Source organism: Tenrec ecaudatus, chromosome 11 (genome assembly GCF_050624435.1).
Source record: "Tenrec ecaudatus isolate mTenEca1 chromosome 11, mTenEca1.hap1, whole genome shotgun sequence".
In the NCBI taxonomy this organism is placed as follows: Eukaryota; Metazoa; Chordata; class Mammalia; order Afrosoricida; family Tenrecidae; genus Tenrec; species Tenrec ecaudatus.
Window position 1 is genome coordinate 82,632,105 of NC_134540.1, and position 20,044 is coordinate 82,652,148.

Consider the following 20,044-nt stretch of genomic DNA (forward strand, 5'->3'; position numbering starts at 1 on the left):
TGCACAGCAGCGGAGAACTCCGTTCTGGTTTTATAGAGAGTGTTTCTTATGACCTTACTGCTCCAGGTACAACCTTAAGCACTTACGTGTTCACTCATTTTTAATTACAAGCACACTGTGGGTTAGTCTCCTACTAGGTTTATCTTTACAGATGATAAACAGAGGCCTAGAAAGTGTAAATGTGCTCAAAATTTCACAGGTAAGAAATGGCTAATTGCTAAAGGATAATTCTAACCCGGGCCACCTGGTTCTAGAGTCTAACTGCTGAACCAGTTGTTCTGAAACACAGAAACGCCTAGAGGGTATGTCTGACTCAGCAAACCTGCATAGGATGGAGAGTTGGCAGGCCTGCAAGTCCCCACATGATCCTGATGCTTCTCCCGGAATCCCACTTTGAGGACCATTTCCCTAGACAACACTACACTTCAGATATAAAACAAAACATAGAGATTCAAGTTTACAGAACAAAGTCACAGCTTAGGTAATAAGCTAGGAAATGTTGTCATCGGATTCACTTTTCCAAAGTCTAAATCACAATCAATGACATAGTCATGTATCAAACCTATCTCTTTGAGATACAAGCACTTGGGTTCATAACTGTTACATTTTTGTAGCTCCCATTACCTGAAATTGTAGTGAAAAATCTACCATAAATTATTAGCAAATTTGGTGATGCAGACGGTCTGAGTGGGGAGGTGATAGGTGTAAATCATGGGACTGGTAAAATTGTCACTGTCAAGACTTACACTGAATTTTCCTTTCTGAATCTTTCTTTCCTATCTACTTCAAAAGATAAGTCGTTTCCAAGGGATGTGTCCCCCCCCCCCACCTCTACCATACACCTCATCTGGACAGCTCTGACAACACTGCAACTGGTTAGCACATTGCCTGCCATTTTAATTACCATCATTAGCACCAGCAAATATCCTTCCTGCCCTATTTCACAACATTGCTATATTTAAGTCACGTAAAGCATATCTGTGATTTGTGCTGAGCGGAGCCTCCAAATGCTGGTGCCGTGAATCCAAGGGCTAATTATGAGCGGCCTATATCTCAAAGTTGCAGCATGCTCTGTGCATAGCAATTATTTCCCCATTCAGTGCCAGGAGAAAGTGTGCGGATTCAATCAGGGCTACCATTTAGTGAGTCCTACTGCACTCTAGACATGGGACTGTAAAGACCTTACGGCATCGAGGTGTCCCCACCACCATTGGAGGAAATTACTACTATCACCCTTATTTTCTATGAAAGGAGACCACAGCAAGGAGGGTTTAAAAAATGATCTAAATTTTACATCTTGTAAATAAAAGAAATCAAACTAATTCTAACTCCTGGTGATCCTGCATCACAAAGTGGAACTACTCCATGGGGTTAGCTTAGCTGTGTGGTTTCAGGAAGCCCATTGCTGGCTATCTATGGAGGTGCCCCTGGTGGGTAGGTCACATAGATAGTTTAGAACCAGCACAAGGGGAGGAAAGGGAATCTGAAAATGGGACTGAGAAATTGAATAGAAAAATCAGCCCCAAATAAGAGAACCCACAGGCTCATCTACGATGGGAGTGGGCTTTGGAGTGGGTAGACGTGGAAAACTAGAAAAGGGAAACCCATCAGGCAGTCAGGGCGCTCAAACATCTCTTCCAGGTTGCCTGTGTCAACCTTTGTCAAGTGTCCTGAAACGGTCCTGTGCTTAGTTGATCCGCTGGACTTTCAAGAACACCTTACTCTGCTTTGCTTCATGCTGTATCTCTTGACCAAATTCTTTCTCCCCAGAAGGCTAAGAACGGAGGATGAGCACCAGCGTGGGAGCCACCTTCACAGGCTTGAACCACTGGCGTTTAGATTAGTAGTGGAGACTAACTCTTTGGTGCCAGGACTTAGAGTCCCTCTGGAATCCACCCCCTTAATATGATGCCCACTTCTTGAATTAAAAGCACGACTAATGTTTCCTTTGCTTCCTAGAAGCGAGTTATAGTTCGGTTGCTTTTGTTCACGTATAGAGACTGAGAGGTGTCTATAATGAAAAAAGCAGTGGGTGATGAATGCCAAAAAGGGAGTGCATCTACTGTTATTTCTAATACTAATAATATCAGAACAATCTTTGTATCACTACATTTTTTAATAAGAGAAAAGTTGGGGCCCATTACCTGTAATTGTTACTAGACAGTGAGACCCAGTTTACAGCGCCCTCAGACAGAGCCTGATCATTCCTTTTTAATTAAAAGTAACAGCAAAAGCAATTATTTCTGGGTGGAAAGTTTCCAAACTCTGTCACTTTTATGTAACCCTTGTTTGAAAATTCCACACTCCCTGTGAGCTGAGTGTGCCAAGTATACAGTACAGCTGTAACTGAGAATGGTAAACTGGGGTGTTCATACCAGCTGGACTGGCAGGCTGCAGCAGCCTCAAACTGCAGGCACCGTCCCCGCCAGACTGCCCAGATAGCTGCATATTCTCTGTGGTCTAAGGATGGTGAGGTCATCTCAATGACCAAGGTTTAGTGCCCCTTCATCAGGAAAGCTTTGATATTTTTATGTGCTCTTGGACATTATTAGCACAAGATATTTTGTTCAAGGTCATGAATCTGAGTTGATTCTTTGATATCTTCTAACTGACACCGCTCCATAAGAAGTCTAAAACATTACTCAATAGGTGACTCAATGACTCCTTGGGACTTGGGAGAAAGCACTGCTGGGTGGAAACCTGCTAGGAAGTTGTGGAGAGGTTGAATAGCAGTCATGACTGCCAGGGAACTATGATTGTTTAAGGAGTCTTTCTAAGCCTGCACTTCTATGATGAAATCACAATTCCTCTTCTAATACCGGTGCTTCGTTAAGAGTCCATTTGGGTCCCCTTCATGAAGGGAGTTCCCTTCTGGACGATTCTCCTATGTCACTCCTGAGTTTGGCTTATCAAAATGGAGGATTGCGGGAAAAGGGGTTTACCATTGAAATTAAAGTTCATGGAATTTTTCTTATAGAAATTCAGGAAACACAGCCTGCGTTTCCTTTCAAGGCACAATGGTAAGGTTGAGTGTTCGAGTCACTTGGTGTGAACAGATCCCAATTGTTTCAGATGCAGTGGAAGATTCCATAGCACAGCAACTTGGTAAGCACATGGCATCAGGTCCATCCCCGTGCGTTGCTTCCCAGCTGAAAATCCAGCGACGCTTCATAACTTCGGCCATGGATCGTTTGCTCGACCAAAGTGCCTGGCAGCTGAACCATGCCTTTATTTACCCCCTTGGCACTACTTAATGCAGTCACATCCCATTAGATGCATGGCTCTCTGGGAAACAGAGCAGCACTCACAACCAAAGTCAAATGGGAAATCGTGCAAAACTGTGTGCTGATTGGTGAATACTCACTTTCCATGTTGTTAATTATAATTCACTTCTTTGGGCCAGTATCAGCTACAATGTGACATTCATTTTAGTCCTAACACGGGGCTGGTTTGACTCAGAGCCGGAGTCTAATATTTAGCTGCACCCTTCCTAAAAAAAGCAAGTCATAAGACTGCTGTGTTCGTCATGAGGAGGAAATGTCCACCCTTACTATTAAGCAAGCTATATGACTGTCCAGATACAGATGACCAAGTGTCCGTTCTACTTGATTCAGACTAGCCATACTCTGGCAGGTGTGTAATCAACCCTACCATTACAACTTCAAAAGACAAATACAAAGACATAGATTGTTAGTCGATTTTTACTAAAAATATATGTATCAAGCTTTCCGTCTCCTAAAAGAAGGGGCCTTTGGTTTATACGTAATATATAAATAATTATGTTTTTACAGGAGCTCCTGGCAGCTGCATGCCAATATGAAATGTAAATACTTGGAAGTCAAATTTGGAAAGCCTGGCCAGGGGCCAAGTTCTGTTGGCTCCCGGTAGAACATCCTGACACTTCAGCCCAGGGATGGATTTTCTGTGGGCTCACAGCTGTCCTTGTGCACAAATCACCCGACAAAGAGGCAATTGTTCTGTGAAAAACCTGTTAGGTGGTGTCCACACAGTTGAGAACAGCTGCAGGTGAGAGATTGGCTGTGTCCTCATCCGTGGGGCTGTTAGAGGGGGTCTAGGCAGGGCTGCTCCACTGCAGTCTGATTGCGTGGCTCCAGGAGAGGGGGCTGCACCGGGTCAGAGGGAGAACAATGTTCTTTGTGCAGATCACTTGGTGTCTTGCAAACAGGGTTAGTTCTCCAATTCCTCCTGCACACCCAAATCTATTACAGTATGGCTGGGCCACGATATCATTTCACTGATGTCCCTGCCTCCTCCTCTTTCCCTGCAACAAACACTGCAACAAACACTGCCTTCTCAGGCAGAAGGGAAATACTTTCTTGTTATCTATATCTAGGTAGGGGAGGGTGCTGTGTGGTGTGTGTGTGTGTGTGTGTGTGTGTGTGTGTGTGTGTGTGTGTGTGTGTGTAGAGAGAGAGGGAAAGAGAGAGAGAAAACCCTTGAACTGTGACTCGTACACAGTCTTGTTATTCCTAGGTTTCTACACCGAAAGTAGAATTCTAATATCGCTCTCAAGTGCTACCTGTGTTTCAAATGCCAGCAAGTTCACCTGTTGTGAAGAGGTTTTAGCAGAACTTCCAGGAGGATAAAAAGCACACTAGGAAGAAACGCTTGTTGGTGTATTTTTAAAAATTGGTTAGTGACAGCCCTCTGGATGACAACAGGATGCCATCCCATAGTCTTCAAAGAGGAGTCCTGGGATTGAAAGGCACTGGAATTATGTAGTGGCTACAATAAATGCACTTGCACATGCCAATGGCCATAAAGGCGCTACAGGACCAGGCAACGCTTTGTTCTGTTGAGCATGAAATCACTGTAAGTGGGAGGCACCTAAAAGGCAATTAACCCAAAGTATCTCCATTGGATTTTGTTCACAGCAATGCCGTGTCTGTCAGGGTGCTGTGCTGCTGCACCCTCCAAGCAGGAGAGGAGCGAGCTGGCACGGTGAAGAGTCTGCCCTCGGTGCTCTTTATTTAGCAGACCGTTCGATACACACTGTGTTGTGTTTTAAAACTTCCATTTGGAAAATGTTCGACCATCTCTATGGCTGTGCTTCCACTCCACTAAAGCTCACCACACTGAAAATTCAAGGTGCATACAATGGTCTGTAATAGCAAAGAGCACTACATTGTGATTATTTTAAAAACTCAAACTCATTGCCATCAAGTCATTCTGACTCATCACGACCCTGTAGAACATCACAGAACTGCCTTTGTGGGTTTCCAGGACTGTAACTCTTGATGGGAGTAGAAAGCCTCATTTTTCTCCCCGGGAGCAGCTGGTCGTTTCAAACTGCCAAACTTGCATTTAGAGGACCAACATGTAGTCACTACGCCACCACATCAAATATTACTATTATCATTACCACATTATTTTGTTGACGTTATTTAGAATTTCTATAATGGTTTTTATGCATAGGAAAAGATGCTATTACAATAGATAGATGAGGATACACTAGATATATGAGGCAAACTTTAAAAAAAATTTATTGAGGGCTCATACAACTCTTAACACAGTCCATACATACATCCATTGTTTCGAGCACTTTTATACATTTGTTTCCCATCATCATTCTCAAAACATTTGTTTTCTACTTAAGCCCTTGATATGAGTTCCTCATTATTCCCCTTCCCTCTCTGCTTCCCCCTCCCCCATGAACACTTGATAATTTATAAATTATTATTTTTTTCATATCTTATACCATCTGTCTCCCTTCACCCATTTCTCCACTGTCTGTCCCCCAGGGAGGAGGTTATATGTAGATCCTCTTAAATGGTTCCCCCTTCCACCCCACCCTCCCTTCACCCTCCCAGTATCACCCTTCTCACCACTGGTCCTGAGGGGTTCATCTGTCCTGGATCCCCTGTGTTTCCATTTCCTATATGTACCAGTGTACATCCTCTGGTCCAGCCTGCTTTGTAAGGTAGAATTGGGATCATGATAGTGGGGGGAAGCATTCAAGAACTGGAGGAAAATTGTATGTTTCATCATTACTATACTGCACCTTGATCGGCTCATCTCCTCCCCGCAGCCCTTCTGCAAGAGGATGTCCAATTTCCCACGTATGGGCCCTGGGTCCCCACTCTCCACTCCCCTTCCTTCACCATGCTATGGTTTTTTTGGGGTTTTTTTGGTCTCTGATGCCAATAAGGCAAACATTCGACCATAATTCACCTGTAATACCACTGAACAACAGATCTTGTTCATATCACACATTGTTCAAATCACATAACATCCTATTTCACAGAAGTTATCGTGAATAAACAATAATGTCATTGCGTTTGGAGATAAAAAATAGACCATAGGCCTGCTTTGGTGGGGACTAATGGAGGGAATTATTCAGGAATGTGAGCGTGACAAGATGGAGACATAGAAGGAAAGAGGAGATCCTGTAACGTGGGAAATCAGGGACAGAGGGAAAAAGAAGAATGGAGAAATGCTGTTGAGGAGGATGAGTGAAGAACTTTAAAGAATGACACAACCAGCTGAAGTTCTCTCTCTAAACGGTTTGATTCCAAGTTGCATTTCCACATCTTTGGAAAGGGCACACTGTCCACAGCAGCCTTGCATTGGAGATACTGTTGGGGAGATAATGAAGAAGTGGTGAGGTGTTCAATCTAAGCGCAAGCAATGCAGCGTCGATCTACACACAGTGCATGACCCACACATCGGGGCTCTGTTCCGTCCCTGTCAACCTCCACAACTTCATCTCCCGCTCCTTGCTCCTGTACCACGTGCTACTCTACGTTTCTCAAAATGGATTTCCCCTATTCAGGCCTTTTGTTCTTTGTTTTCTGCGGGTCCTTCCCGTACGTCACATTTTCTCTCATCTCTCACCTCTTCCCAGATGTCTTCTTGGTGAACCTTATTTCAAAAGCAGTCCTGCCAATCACTTCGCCACTTAACTCTGACTTTTAGCATGCATAGCATGTATCTTATGGAGTATTTCTTTCTTGCTAATCTGCCCAAGTCTAGCAGATCTGTTGGAACGTGCCCACTATGGGTAATGCTGCGGGAGCGTGAAGAGTTGATAACCCAGTTTCTAGGATCACAGCGGTAAACAAGCCACCAAAATCTGGCAAACTTGATAGATGGATGGTGGTCATAATGCTTAGCATGTGCCAGGCACAATTTGAAGAATAGTGTGAATATAACCTCAGGCGTTCTTCACAGCCTAACAGGAAATTAATATTATTGCCCCCATTTTACAGATGATCAGCTCTAAATAATATCTTTGTCAAAAGAATAGACCTAATTAGTGGCAGGCCAGGTTTGCACCAGGCAGCCTGGCTCCAGAGAAATGCTCTTAAAGAATGTATTCGGCCTCATCTCCTACTGAATCATCAAGCGGGGCCAATCTTACATGACATCTTGGTGCTAAGATGCATCTTTTCCCAATATATCCTCAGAAGATTTGTTCTGCACAATAACATGCTGCAAATAAACAGAGCCCATAAGCCTTAATGTACCATCCGGGAAGGAGAGAGCATTTTGAGCAAGCTGATGACCCATTATGTGTACTGGCCGTAAAGGACCGATTGGGCATTTTCTAGGGTTTATGTTGCTCAAGCAGAATCCATACAGGGCTTCTTGCTTCAATACGCCAGGGAAATTAGTGGATTAGTGTGAGATCTGTGGGTCTGACCCAGGTACTCCTCAAAGTATTTACCAACACAATGTCTTCAAAGATTAACAGCAAATTAATCCCCAAGGATGCCTTTAGAAGAAACACCTTTAAGGTCAGTAAAAGGAAGACATTTATGAAGTTAACAGTAGGGCTTGATTTAATGTTACCTAACTCTTTGAAGACTATCAAGCCTTCTACCAAACAGTGTTTTATGCTGCCACCAAGTCATTATCATTACTCTGCATTTGACCAGATGGCAAATAATGTCTCATGTCAGACCAGGTGCTCTAGAAGTGGAGCTAATCACAGAGCTGATGACTGTGAAACTAATTTAAAGCACAGTAACAGCAAAGGCACAGTGGTACTTACCCTGAAGACTGACCAAAAAAAAAAGTAGGAAAAACGGATATTTCAGGAATATGAAGCTAAATGGAGGCAGGTGTGAGAAAGAAGTTTTAATTCTACTTTCCTATATCATAATGCCAAATTCGGTGTCAATCAAAATATGCTTTCACTGGTGTAATTGTCTCTTTGCAGCTTATGAGGAACACCCAGCAATAAAATTAGTACCATGGCATCCAATGTCAGCTCAAATACATATCAAACGTGGTTACAGTCTTACTTTTCACATATTTTTGCTTCAAGCATTGAAGCATGGATTTCATGGCTACAGCTGGAAGTCAAAGGGTTCCTGATTCATTTTCAAATGAATCTGTGCCAGTAGACAGTGCTCCCAACTTCCTCTAAAAGAAAGCCACAGCAGAGAAGCAGAGATAACCTAACTAATAGTTGAGGTCCATCAGAAAAGTGCTGTTTATAGAAGATTTATTCACAGGGATAGAGAGTTGTAGAAAATATCTCTTGAAGTTCTGTTAAGGAAAGTGATTGTCAAACTGAAGTACTTAATGCCTTTGATAAAGCACGTTTTTATTTTTAAAATAGTTTTATTGGGTGCTCGTACAATTCTTATCACAATCCATACATCCATCCATTGTGTCAAGGACAAATGTACATTTTTGGCCATCATCATTCTCAAAACGTTTGCCTTCTAATTGAGCCCTTAATATCGGCTGCTCGGTTTTCCCCTCCCTTCCCATTCCCCCCTAACTCATGAACCCTTCATAATTCATAAATTATTATTATTTTGTCATAGCTTACACGGTCCAATATGTCCCCCCACCCTCTTCTCAGCTGTCCATCTGCCAGGGAGGAGGCTATATATAGATTCTTGTAATCAGTTCTCCCTTTCTACCCCACATTCTCTCCACCCTCCAAGCATCGCCACTCTCACCACTGGTCCTGAACGAGTCATCTGTCCTGTCTTCCTTGTGTTTCCAGTTGCTATCTGTACCAATGTACATCCTCTGGTCTAGCCAGATTTGTAAGGTAGAATTGGGTTCATGAGAGTGGGATGGAGTGGGGGAGAGAAGTATTTAAGAACTAGAGGAAAGTTATATGTTTCATTGTTGCTACCCTGCACCCTGACTGGCTCATCTCTTCCCCACAACCCTTCAGTAAGGGGGTGTCTGGTTGCCTTGCGATGGACTTTGAGTTTCCACTCATCCACATTTACAATGATATGATTTTTTGTTCTTTGTTGATTGATACCTGATCCCTTCGACAGGTCATGGTCCCACAGACTGGGGTGTTTCTTCCATTTGGGCTTTGTTGCTTCTGAACTAGATGGCCACTTATTTATCGTCAAGCTTTTAAGACCCCAGACGCTATACCTTTTGATAGTCGGGCACTATCAGCTTTCTTCAGCACATTTGCTTATGCACACATTTGTCTTCAGTGATCGTATCAGGAAGGTGGGCACCTACTCATATGATATTTAGTTCCTTGATATCTGATAACTGGTTCCCTTCTACACCTCATGGTCAGACAGGCTGGTGTGCATCTTCCATGTGAGCTTTGATGCTTCTCAGCTAGATGGCCGCTTGTTTATCTTCAAGCCTTTAAGACCCCAGACGCTAGTCTTTTGATAGCCAGGCACCATCAGCTTTCTTCACCACATTTGCTCATGCACACAGGTGTGCATCCTGGAATGCCAATTTAATACAACATGCTCTTGCATTGAGTAAGTGCTTGAGTGGAGACCCAATGTCCATCTGCTGCCTTAATACTAAACCTATAAATATATACACATAGATCTGTTTCCCACACTCTTATATAAATATATTTACAAATGTACATTCCAGTCTTTAGACCTCTATAAATATCCTTTGTCACCTAGTTCTTTGCTCTGTTTCCTTTTACTTTCCTCTTGTCTCACTATCATGCTCAGGCTTCATTTGAATTTCAGTAATTTCTCTCGGTTACCTTGCCCTTGCTGAATCCTTACCAGGCCTCTCACACCCTCCTTGCCACTGATTTTTGGATCACTTGTTGCTCCCCTGTCCCTGGGTTGGTCAGCACCACCTACCTACCCCTGTCTCCCCCTCTCCCATGTCCCCTCGGAACCATTGGTCCCGTTGTTTTCTCCTACAGACTATTCATCCAGACTATCTTATCTAGATATACCTGTAGAGATAATAATATGCCCCAAAAATCAAGCCATAGCAAGATAGGCGATGAGTGAGAACACAGCGATGACAACACAAAAGGAACCAAATTACTCATAGAAGAATAAATTAATTAAAAGAAAGAAAAACCTGTAAATAGATCAAGGTCTGATTTTTTACCTCTAGGCATGTCCTTCAGTCAGGTCCGATGGGGTATCATGCTCTGGCCCGAGTCTGTCCTGTGTACGCCCTAAGGGGCTCCCTGCTCTGCTCCCACGGTTGCTCTGCCGCACGCTTTTAGTGGTTTGCCTCGGTGTCACAGGGTCAGTCTGGACCAGTCCTGACACTGAGTCTCCAGTGTTGTTCTACTTAGGGCCCTGGGTCATCAAGAGTCGGTGTGTCTATTAATGTGATGAGCCATATGGTCCACACTGTGCATTGGCTGTTCAGAGCAGAGATCTCATCTTCCAGGCCTGGTGGGCCAGGATGTGCTCCACTCTCTCTTCCTCCCCCTTCATTTGCTCCCATTTGTTCTTATCAGACACATGCCCCTCTCCCCTAGCTGCAGCTTCAGTGCCAAATAAATTCTTCTGGGGTGAGGGGAAGTTGTCCTCAGAGCTGGTATGGGGGCTGAGCCCTCAGGCCCCTCCACTGGCTCTCCACTCCTTGCCAGAATGCTGCATTCGTCTGGCACTGGCTTTAAATCTGGCCCCTCTTTGCCAGTGGGCACCCACTGATATGATCTTTTTTGTTTTTTGATGCCTGATATCTGGTACCTTCTATACCTCATGATCACACAGGCTGGTGTGCTTCTTCCGTGTGGGCTTTGTTGCTTCTGAGCCACATGGCTGCAAGCCATTTGTCTTCAGAGATCTTGTTGGGAAGGTGAGCATCATGGAATGCCAAATTGATAGAACAAAGTGTTCTTGCATTGAGTAAGGGTATTTATAGCGGTCTAAATACAGGCATGTACATATGTAAATATATCTATATAGATGGTGGGGAAATAGAGCTACACTCACATATTTATAGGTTTGGTATTAAGGCAGCAGATGGACGTTGGACTTCCACTCAAGTACTTTATTCAAAATGATTTTCTTATACACACTTGCCATCTCCTTTTCAATCACCTTTGTTGGTCACTTCTTATTTCTAAAAATGGAGTATTTCAAGGGTCAATTTTGTGTCTTCTCTATTTTCTATCAAAACCTATTTCCAACATGGTCTCACTCAATCTTGTGCTTTAAATATCACTTATACCAACCACTATCAATGTTCATTCCCAGTTCAAACATTTCACCTGCACTTTATATGTGTGTAATGGTGTCCCAACCAGCTACCCCAAAGGAAAGAGATGACATAGTCTTTTCCTATAAAAACGTATGGTCTTGGAAATTCTAAGAAGTAGTCAGGCTCTGTTCTATAGAGCCATTATGAGTCAACACACATTCAGTAGAAAAGGTATAATGATCCAAATGGCATTTCCACTTGTATGCCTACTAGGCACCTTAAGCTTAATATGAACACCTAATAATCAACACTTGAAGCCTCTAATCTCCAATGTCTGTTAATGACAATTTTCAACTTTCAGCTGATCTGCCCACATGGTTAGAATCATCATTAACGTATTTTACTCTTCTATCCTCTGCAGGATATCAGTTAGCAAAGCCAGGAGACTGAGTTAATAGTGTATTCAGAATCTGATCTCTAAACACCATTTCCTTCACTGTCCCCATGGATCTAACCTGAACCTCGGCTGGATTATTCCAGCTGAACTTTCGGTCTATTTGTGATATACTAGACAGAGTCATCACAAAGAAAATTGTAAACACATATAACTTCCATTTTCAGAATTCTCAAATGTCTTCCCACCTCATGGGGAAAATAGCACCAATTCCCAACTGGGGCATTGAAATCATTCACTTCCAATATCTTCCTCAACCACAGCACTACCCAGTTTCTGTTCACTCCAGCCCTCATTCCATCACCCAGCATTCCAAGAACGTGTACACACCTGACCCTGCCATGTTTTTTCTTAACCCCTGATATGTTCCGGGCTTCTAAATTGCTTTCTTTTCAGTATTTCTATAAAATCATTGTTCATGCAATGCCTTCCTTGGTAGTGAACTAAGTCTGAACCTCTACCTCCATGTACTTCTTGGCTTTCTTTTCTACTTTATTCTTTTTCTTCACTGGATTCCTATTTTTTCACACATAAGTAGTGGAAATGTCTGAGATTTTGTGTAAAAAAAAAAAACCACCTCATGGCCGTCAAATTGATTCAGACACCTCTGTTGCAGAGTGAAATGAAGCTGGAGGGTTTTCATAGATATGAGGGTTATGGAAGCAGATTGCCAGGCCTTCCTTCCTCAGTGCCACTGGCTGGGTTTGAACAGCCAAACTGTAGGTTATTAGTAAAGTACAAACTACCTGTGTCACAGGTTCCTCTAAAAGTCTGTTGTTATGGTTGTTTGGACCATGGAGTTAGTTCCACCTCACAGTGACTAGGTCCCACGGGAAGAAGCATTGCCTGCTCCTGTGCCGCCCTCGCAATGGCTCTTCTGTTTGAGCCCACTGTTGTCGATCCTTCCTATGAAGTGCCCTCTTCTTCTTCATTGCCCCTCTCCTTTACCTAGCAGCGTGTCCTTCTCCAGGGACTGTTAGCTCCTGACAACATGTCCAGAATTCCCTCGAAGCCGAACTCTGGCCATATGTCTTCAAAGATAGATTGGTTTGTTCTTTTGGCAGTCCACGGTATATTCGATATTATTCGCCAGCACCACAATTCAAAGGTATCAGTTCTTCTTAAGTCTTCCTTATTTAATGTCCAACTTGCAGACGCCTATGGAGTGATTGAAAATATCATGTCTCAGTTTTGGCGCACCTTAGTCATCAAGGTAATCCCCGTTCTTTTCAACATGTTAAAAAGGTCTTGTGCAGCAGACTTACCCAATGGGATTTGTCCTTTGACTGTGATCTATTGACTGCTGCTTCCGTGAGCATTGACTGTGAAGCCAAGCAAGACAAAAATCCTTGACAACTTCAAACTTTTCTCTACTGATCCATTTGTGAGGATTTAGTCTTCTTTACATGGATTCATAATCCATATTGAAGACTCCAATCCTTGCTCTTCACCAGCAAGTGATTCAAGTCCTCTTTGCTTTTAATAAACACGTTTCATATCACCAAGTGTTAATAAACCTTCCTCCATTCCTAAGGCTGCATTCTGCATTTATAATCCAGCTCCTCTGATTATTCGCTCAGCATACATATTGAATAAGTATAATGAGAGGATACAACCCTGACCACACCTTTCCTGATTGTAAGCAATGCAGTATTCTCTTGCTGTGTTCACATAACTGTCCCTTGGTTCATGTGCAGGTTCCTCGTGAGCAAAATGCAGTGCTTTGCTTCAGTTTTTTTTACCTTTAAGATATGCTGAGTGTTTTCTTCCCTCCCGGCTTTCTAATTCTAGGCCCTTGTGGACTTCCTTTCAACATTTTACTCTGTCTTCTTGAGCAGCCCTTTGAAATCCGTTCAGCTCTTTGACTTCTACATTTCTTCCATTTGTCTGAGCTACTCTAAAATTAAAAGTAGGTTTCAAAGTCTTTTCTGACATCCCCTTTGACCTTTTCTTTCTTTCCAGTCTTTTTACTGACCTTTTGTTTTCTTCATGTGTGATGTTCTTGATGTTTTCCCACAGTTCATTGGGCCTTCTGTCATTAGTGTTAAATGTGTCAAATCTGTTCTTGAGATGTTCTCAAAATTCAAGTGGGAAATACCATGGTATTTTGGCTCTTATCAACTTGTTTTAATTTTCTTAAACTTCAACTTGAAGATGCATATGAGCGACTGAGGGTCTGTTCCACAGTCACTGGCCTAATTTTAGTTACTGATATTGAACTTCATCAACCCTTCCCACGGATGTAGTAAATTTGATTCCTGTACATTGCATCAACCTTTTGTGTTGCTGAAAAAGGTATTTTGTTTGAAGTCATTTGTCTCATAGAATTCTATCATTCAAACTCCAGCTTCATTTCTATCACCAAGGTCATATTTTCCAACTTCTCTTCCTTTCTCTTTGTTTCCAATTTCTGTATTCCAATGGCCTATAATTGTCATGCATCTTGATTGCATGTTGGACCCATTTCAGACAAAAAACGTTGGTAGAATGTTTCAATTTCTGCATTATTCGTTTTCATAGGTGGTGCATACATTTGAATACTAGTTGTACTGACTGCATTTCATTGGATACATCTAATCCGATCACACACAGCATTGGTCCACAAGAAAGATCTTGAGATATTCTGTTTGATGATGAATGTGACCCTATTTCTCTCAGAGCTGTCATCCCAGGCGTAATAAACCACATGATTGATTTTTTGGTTCAAAATGATCAATACCACTCTTTCAGATTAGGAAAACCTAGAATATTGATCTTTATGTGTTCCATTTCACTTTTGACAGCTTCCCATTTTCCTCGATTCAGATTTTGTACATTCAAAGTTCTGATTATTAATTGGTGTTTAGAGCTACTTCTTCTTATTTTGAATTGTGCCCCTTAGCAAATGAAAGCCCCAATGCCTTTACTCCCGTGGCCTTTACTCCATCACAGCAATGTGGTTACTTCTTCCCGGTCATATTTTGCGTCCCTCTGATCTGAGGGACTCATGTCCTGGCACTATCACTGCCAATGGTCCGAGGTTTTCCATATTTGACAATGTTTCCATGCTAATCCATAAGATTTTCAGTGGCCAATTCTTGTGACGTATACAGCCCAATTCTTCTTAGTTCTTTATCTACAAGGTCTGCTGAAACCTATTCACTCTGTGTGACTCTGCTAGTATGTGAAATACCCATTACATAGCATTCAGCATCACAGCAACGCCAGTCACCACACAGACAAATGGCAGCTGAGATTTGCTAGATCCCTAGATATTGTGTGAAGAGATGTGCAAGGTAGGGATATCATTGAAATGTGGATCCACACAGAGCGTTGAACTAGCAAAGGACCATCTCAGAGCTTCCCTCAACTTCACCTTACCCTCCATGGAGGCAGACAAAAGAAAAGGAAAAAAATTATACTTCTTCATTGATGACTTCAAAATAGATATGACATCATGCTTTATATTCATTTTCTTGTTCATTGGCAGTCTTCCCCTTCAGAGTAGAAATATCTTCTGACTGGTTGAATTCAGTCCCACATCCCTAGAGTCTACAGCTGTGTCTGGCAGGGACTAGACACTATTTGTTCAATGAAGGAATGATTAAGTGAGCTACAAGTGCCTGACATCCAAGGGAGTATGAATTGTAGTTAATGAATTCAGCACATTAGGAATCATTATATCAATTAAGTTAAATGCATATCTACTCTTTCATTTTATTTCTAAGATAAATTCTCCTTTAATCTATGATTTACAGAAACAGAACGTCACTCACCTAATACTCCCAAACTCCAAAAAGAGGTTATTTTCATTAATATTAACCTTTGGAAATTAAAAATGATAAATATAAATTTCTGTAACTTTTCAGAAATTCTCAAAATTGTGCTATGCTACTTTTTCCACAGCATCATCCACATATTTTAAAAGAATAATTAGTGGACATTAAAATAACTCATGAGGACTTCTGATACTGATTTTCACAGCTTTTCTTTTATGAAAAGTAACAATAAATGCATGGCTTGATATTATGATAGGAGTATTTACTTCAATACATTCTTGAAGACTGTTTCTGGATGACCTACTGTTGGATAACAAAGTATATTAAATGGAGGGAATTGTAACACAAAGCAGATCTTATAAAAGCAATTGAATATTGAAAGATTAAGTTCACACAAATTTGGGATTTAGATAAAGTATAAAAAACAAATAATGAATTATTCCTACTTGATAATTTTTACCTTTGTTTCAGAAAAATATTTTAGATCATATATTGTCCTCTTGTTTTGGATCAATAACTGCCACTTTGGTTTTTATTTTACCATTGAAGTTTCATTTCTCTGGCTATATCTGATTTTCAATAAGTTTCTCTTTTTACGTCAGGGTATTCCACAATATTCTCATTTTACCTTCACAGTTTTTCTTTGGTCTATCTGGCTATTCAAATACTGGAACACGCAAGCAAACATTGAGTAACTTTCAAATAGTGTATTATTCAGCAGCACTACACTGAATCAGGAGTGGGAATTGTTACTTAGGAATTAGTTCCCTTTCAATATGTGTTATTTCTTGTAACATCACCAATACTGTAAAATATACTATACACACATATCCATACTTGTTTTATTTGTGAGAGTGACTTGTGTTGGCAGTAAGCTAGGCCTCAAGCATGTATATCAGCCACCACAAGCAAAAGAACTGCTTCTCCAACTTTGAGTGTCCCATATCTGGAAATACTGATTTTTATCTTAGCTCCCTGTGCCAGCTTCAAGAGTAATGCCAGTCACTTCTTTAGAGCAACTGTCTCTGTGTGCGTTTTTAAGCTTTATTTTTCTCAAGAGAACAATAATCCTCTTCCCTACTTTCCCAATTTCTTAACCAGTTTTTCTCCTAATTTTGAATTATGAAAAACAAACTTCCTGAGAGACACTGGGAAGAAATTTCCTCCCTTTCCCATATGTTAGTGCATAAAATCTTTACTTTGTGTTTGTAACAATTAACTGGGAGGTGGGAAGAAACAGTTCTTCCTATGTAATGAATATTCACGAGGTTTTTCCATGCATAAAATAAAGACCTATTTTCTTTTGGATGAGATTAAATATCTGCTTTATTTCTGTCATTTTATTTTCTCCTCAAACTGCACCTTTTTTCATAAGGATATGAGCTTCAATCTTAAATTATTCAGATGTCAGCCAAGGTTCAAATACTTCAGTGTTTTACATTCTCGTTGCACTAGTTTTTATGCAATAAAAACAGTTACTTGCCAGCTGGGAAACCTATTTGTGATGTCACAAATGATCAAACAACAGGGAAGAAATTTAGGGGGAAATTTTATTGATGCTTTAACAAAAGATTCTCAAACATTTCATTTAAGTGGGTAACTAAATATAACTTTCACACCTGTTCAAAGAAAACATGCTGTACTCCTCCCCTTTGCCACCAAACCCGAAATAGGCTTTTGCCATTTTGCCCCACCCCCACCCCATTTCCCTCAGTTCCTCAGGGAACATGATATCTGGGTTTCTTTCAGAATTCTCACAGTTGTACTGCAGATAATGCTCCCAAATTTGAGCAATGTGGGCTGTGCTTGTGTGTTTTAAATGTGGTCCTTTCCGATCTATACCGCCTACATTTTGAAATCCACAGATTCCTGCTTGTCAAGCACCTTCTTTCGACAGCCTTCACATTTGGGGTCCCAGGGCTTACCTTGGTGCACAGCTGCTGCTCCTGACTTAACTTTCCAAAGAACAGCTAAACACGGGCAGCAGCGTTTCCTTATGACAAGCACTTGGAGGGGACCCTCTGGATAAAATGAAAATCAAAGTTCAAAGTATTTATAGAGCTCTGCTTACCCAAGAAAAACCTTTTGGGTTGTCTGACACAAAGAAATATTACGTTTCCCTGTGTTTGTTGTTATGATGTTGTGAAGGTTGATGCAGGGTGTTTGTTCTTAAGGCTACAGATGGATGTCTATTAACTTACCATATAAAGAAGCACACATTTTAGAACATTTTAGATCTCCCTGAATGTCTATACAATTCTCCCTAATAAAGATGCCCCTCCCCTCATTAACCATAGATGTTTACACTTACTCTGCAGTTGTTTATATAAGGTGCCTGGGTCAGCAGGTGTCATCAAACTATGGGACTCACCATACAACCTTGCTATTATTATACTGGCAGATAGCTAGAGGGTATTCCCATGGTTAACACATTTGTCTACTAATTTTTCATTTAGCAATTTGAGTCCACCCAGAGGCATATGTGTCATTCTGCCAACCAGCTGTGCTGAATGCATTGTCCAAAAACAAGGCACCTGGAATTGATGGACTGCCCATTTCAATGTCACAGAAAGCTGAAGAAGCCCAGAAAGCACCCACTTGTCTATGCCAGAACATTTGGAAGACAGCTCCTTTGCAAACCGACTGAATGGGAGCTATATTTGTGCCCATTCCAATAGAAGGTGTCATATTAGAGTTCTCAAACTATAGAACTGTATCATTGATGTCCCATACAGTAAAATGCTGCTTACGCTTTTCTAAGAATGGTTGCAGCAGTGTATTGACAGGGAGCTTCCAGAAGTTCAAGTCAGATTCAGAAGAGGATGTGAAATGAGGCATATCACTGCTGATGTCAGTTGAATCTTGGCTGTCAGCAGATAATGCCAGAAACATGTTTACTTGTGTTTCATTTACTCTGCAAAGACATTCCACTGTGTAGCCCATTACAAACGGTGGCTGACCTTGAGAAGAATGGGAATTCCACAACACTTCATTGTGCTCATTTGGAATTTGTACCTGGATCAAGGGCTAGTTGTGTGAACAGACAGAACAAGGGAATATTGCATGGTTTAAAATTGGGGAAAGTGTGTGACGGAGTTGTACCCTCTCACCATACCTGTTAAACCTGTATGCTGAGCAAGTCATCGGAGAAGCTGAATCATATGAAGAAGAATGTGGCATCAGGACTGGAGGAAGCTTTATTAACAACCTGCAATATGCAGATGACACAAATGTGCTTGCTGAAAGTGAGGACGAATTGAAGCACTTGATGATGAACATCAAGGATTGCAACCTTCAGTATAGATTACAACCCAATGTAAAGAGATCGAAATATTCACAATTGAAGCAATAGGTAGCTTCATTACTAATAGAGAAAAGTTTGACGTTGTCAAGGATTTTATCTTACATGGATCCACAACCAGTGCTCCTGGAAGCAGCAATGAAGAGATCCAGTGGGGTACTGCATTAAGTGAAGCTGCAGCCCAAGACCTCTTTAGAATATTGAGGAGAAAGATTGTTGTTTTGAGGCTGTCTGATCCAAGCCATGGTATTCTCCATTTCCTCGTATGTATGTAAAAGTTGGACATTGAAAAAGGAAGACGGTAGAAGAATAGATGCATTTGAAGTGTGGTGCTGGAGAAGGATATTGAAAGCACCACGGGCTGCTAAGAGGACAAACTGATAAATATTGGAAGAAGTAAGATAAGGTGCTACTTAGAGGCAAGGATGACAAGACTTCATCTTACACACTTTGGACGTGTCACGAGAGACCAGTCCCTGAAGAAGGACATCATGTTTAGGAAAGTGGAAGGGCGGTGAAAAAGAGGAAGGTTCTCAAGGAGCTGGACTGATACAGTGGCTGCAATGATGGGCTAGGCTTAGGAGCAATTGTGAGGAGGGCACAGATCTGTGCCCTGCTGTGCATAGGGTCACTATGTGTTGCCAACTCAGTGGCAACTAGCAACAACAACAACAACAATAATTCCATACTCAAATTACAGTCTTTAATATTCCTAGGTAACTGCCTCAAGTTCGCTTTACTTTCAGAAAGCAATATGCTATCTGTACATCGCATATTGTTAATTAGCTTCCCTCCAAACGTGGTGCAGTGTTCTTCGTGTGACCTGGCTTTTCGGATTATTTGCTCCACGTGCCTATTGAACAAGTAGGGGGAAAGGACACAGCTCTGATACATATCTTTCTTGATTTTAAACCATCCAGAGCACTAAACGTTCTTGTTCTGTGTGAATAGCTACCTTCTGGTCTAGGTATATGCTCCATATGACTATGGTTAAGTCTTCTAGTATAATTAAGTATTCTAGAATTGGCAAGTTTGTCCACAGTTATCCCAATCTTATTCTGACTGATGGTGTTGTTCAGTGTGTCCAAACTGCCAACCCTTAGGTTAGAAGTCCCCTGAAAAATGTGTGTGCCACTAGGGACCTCTATGACC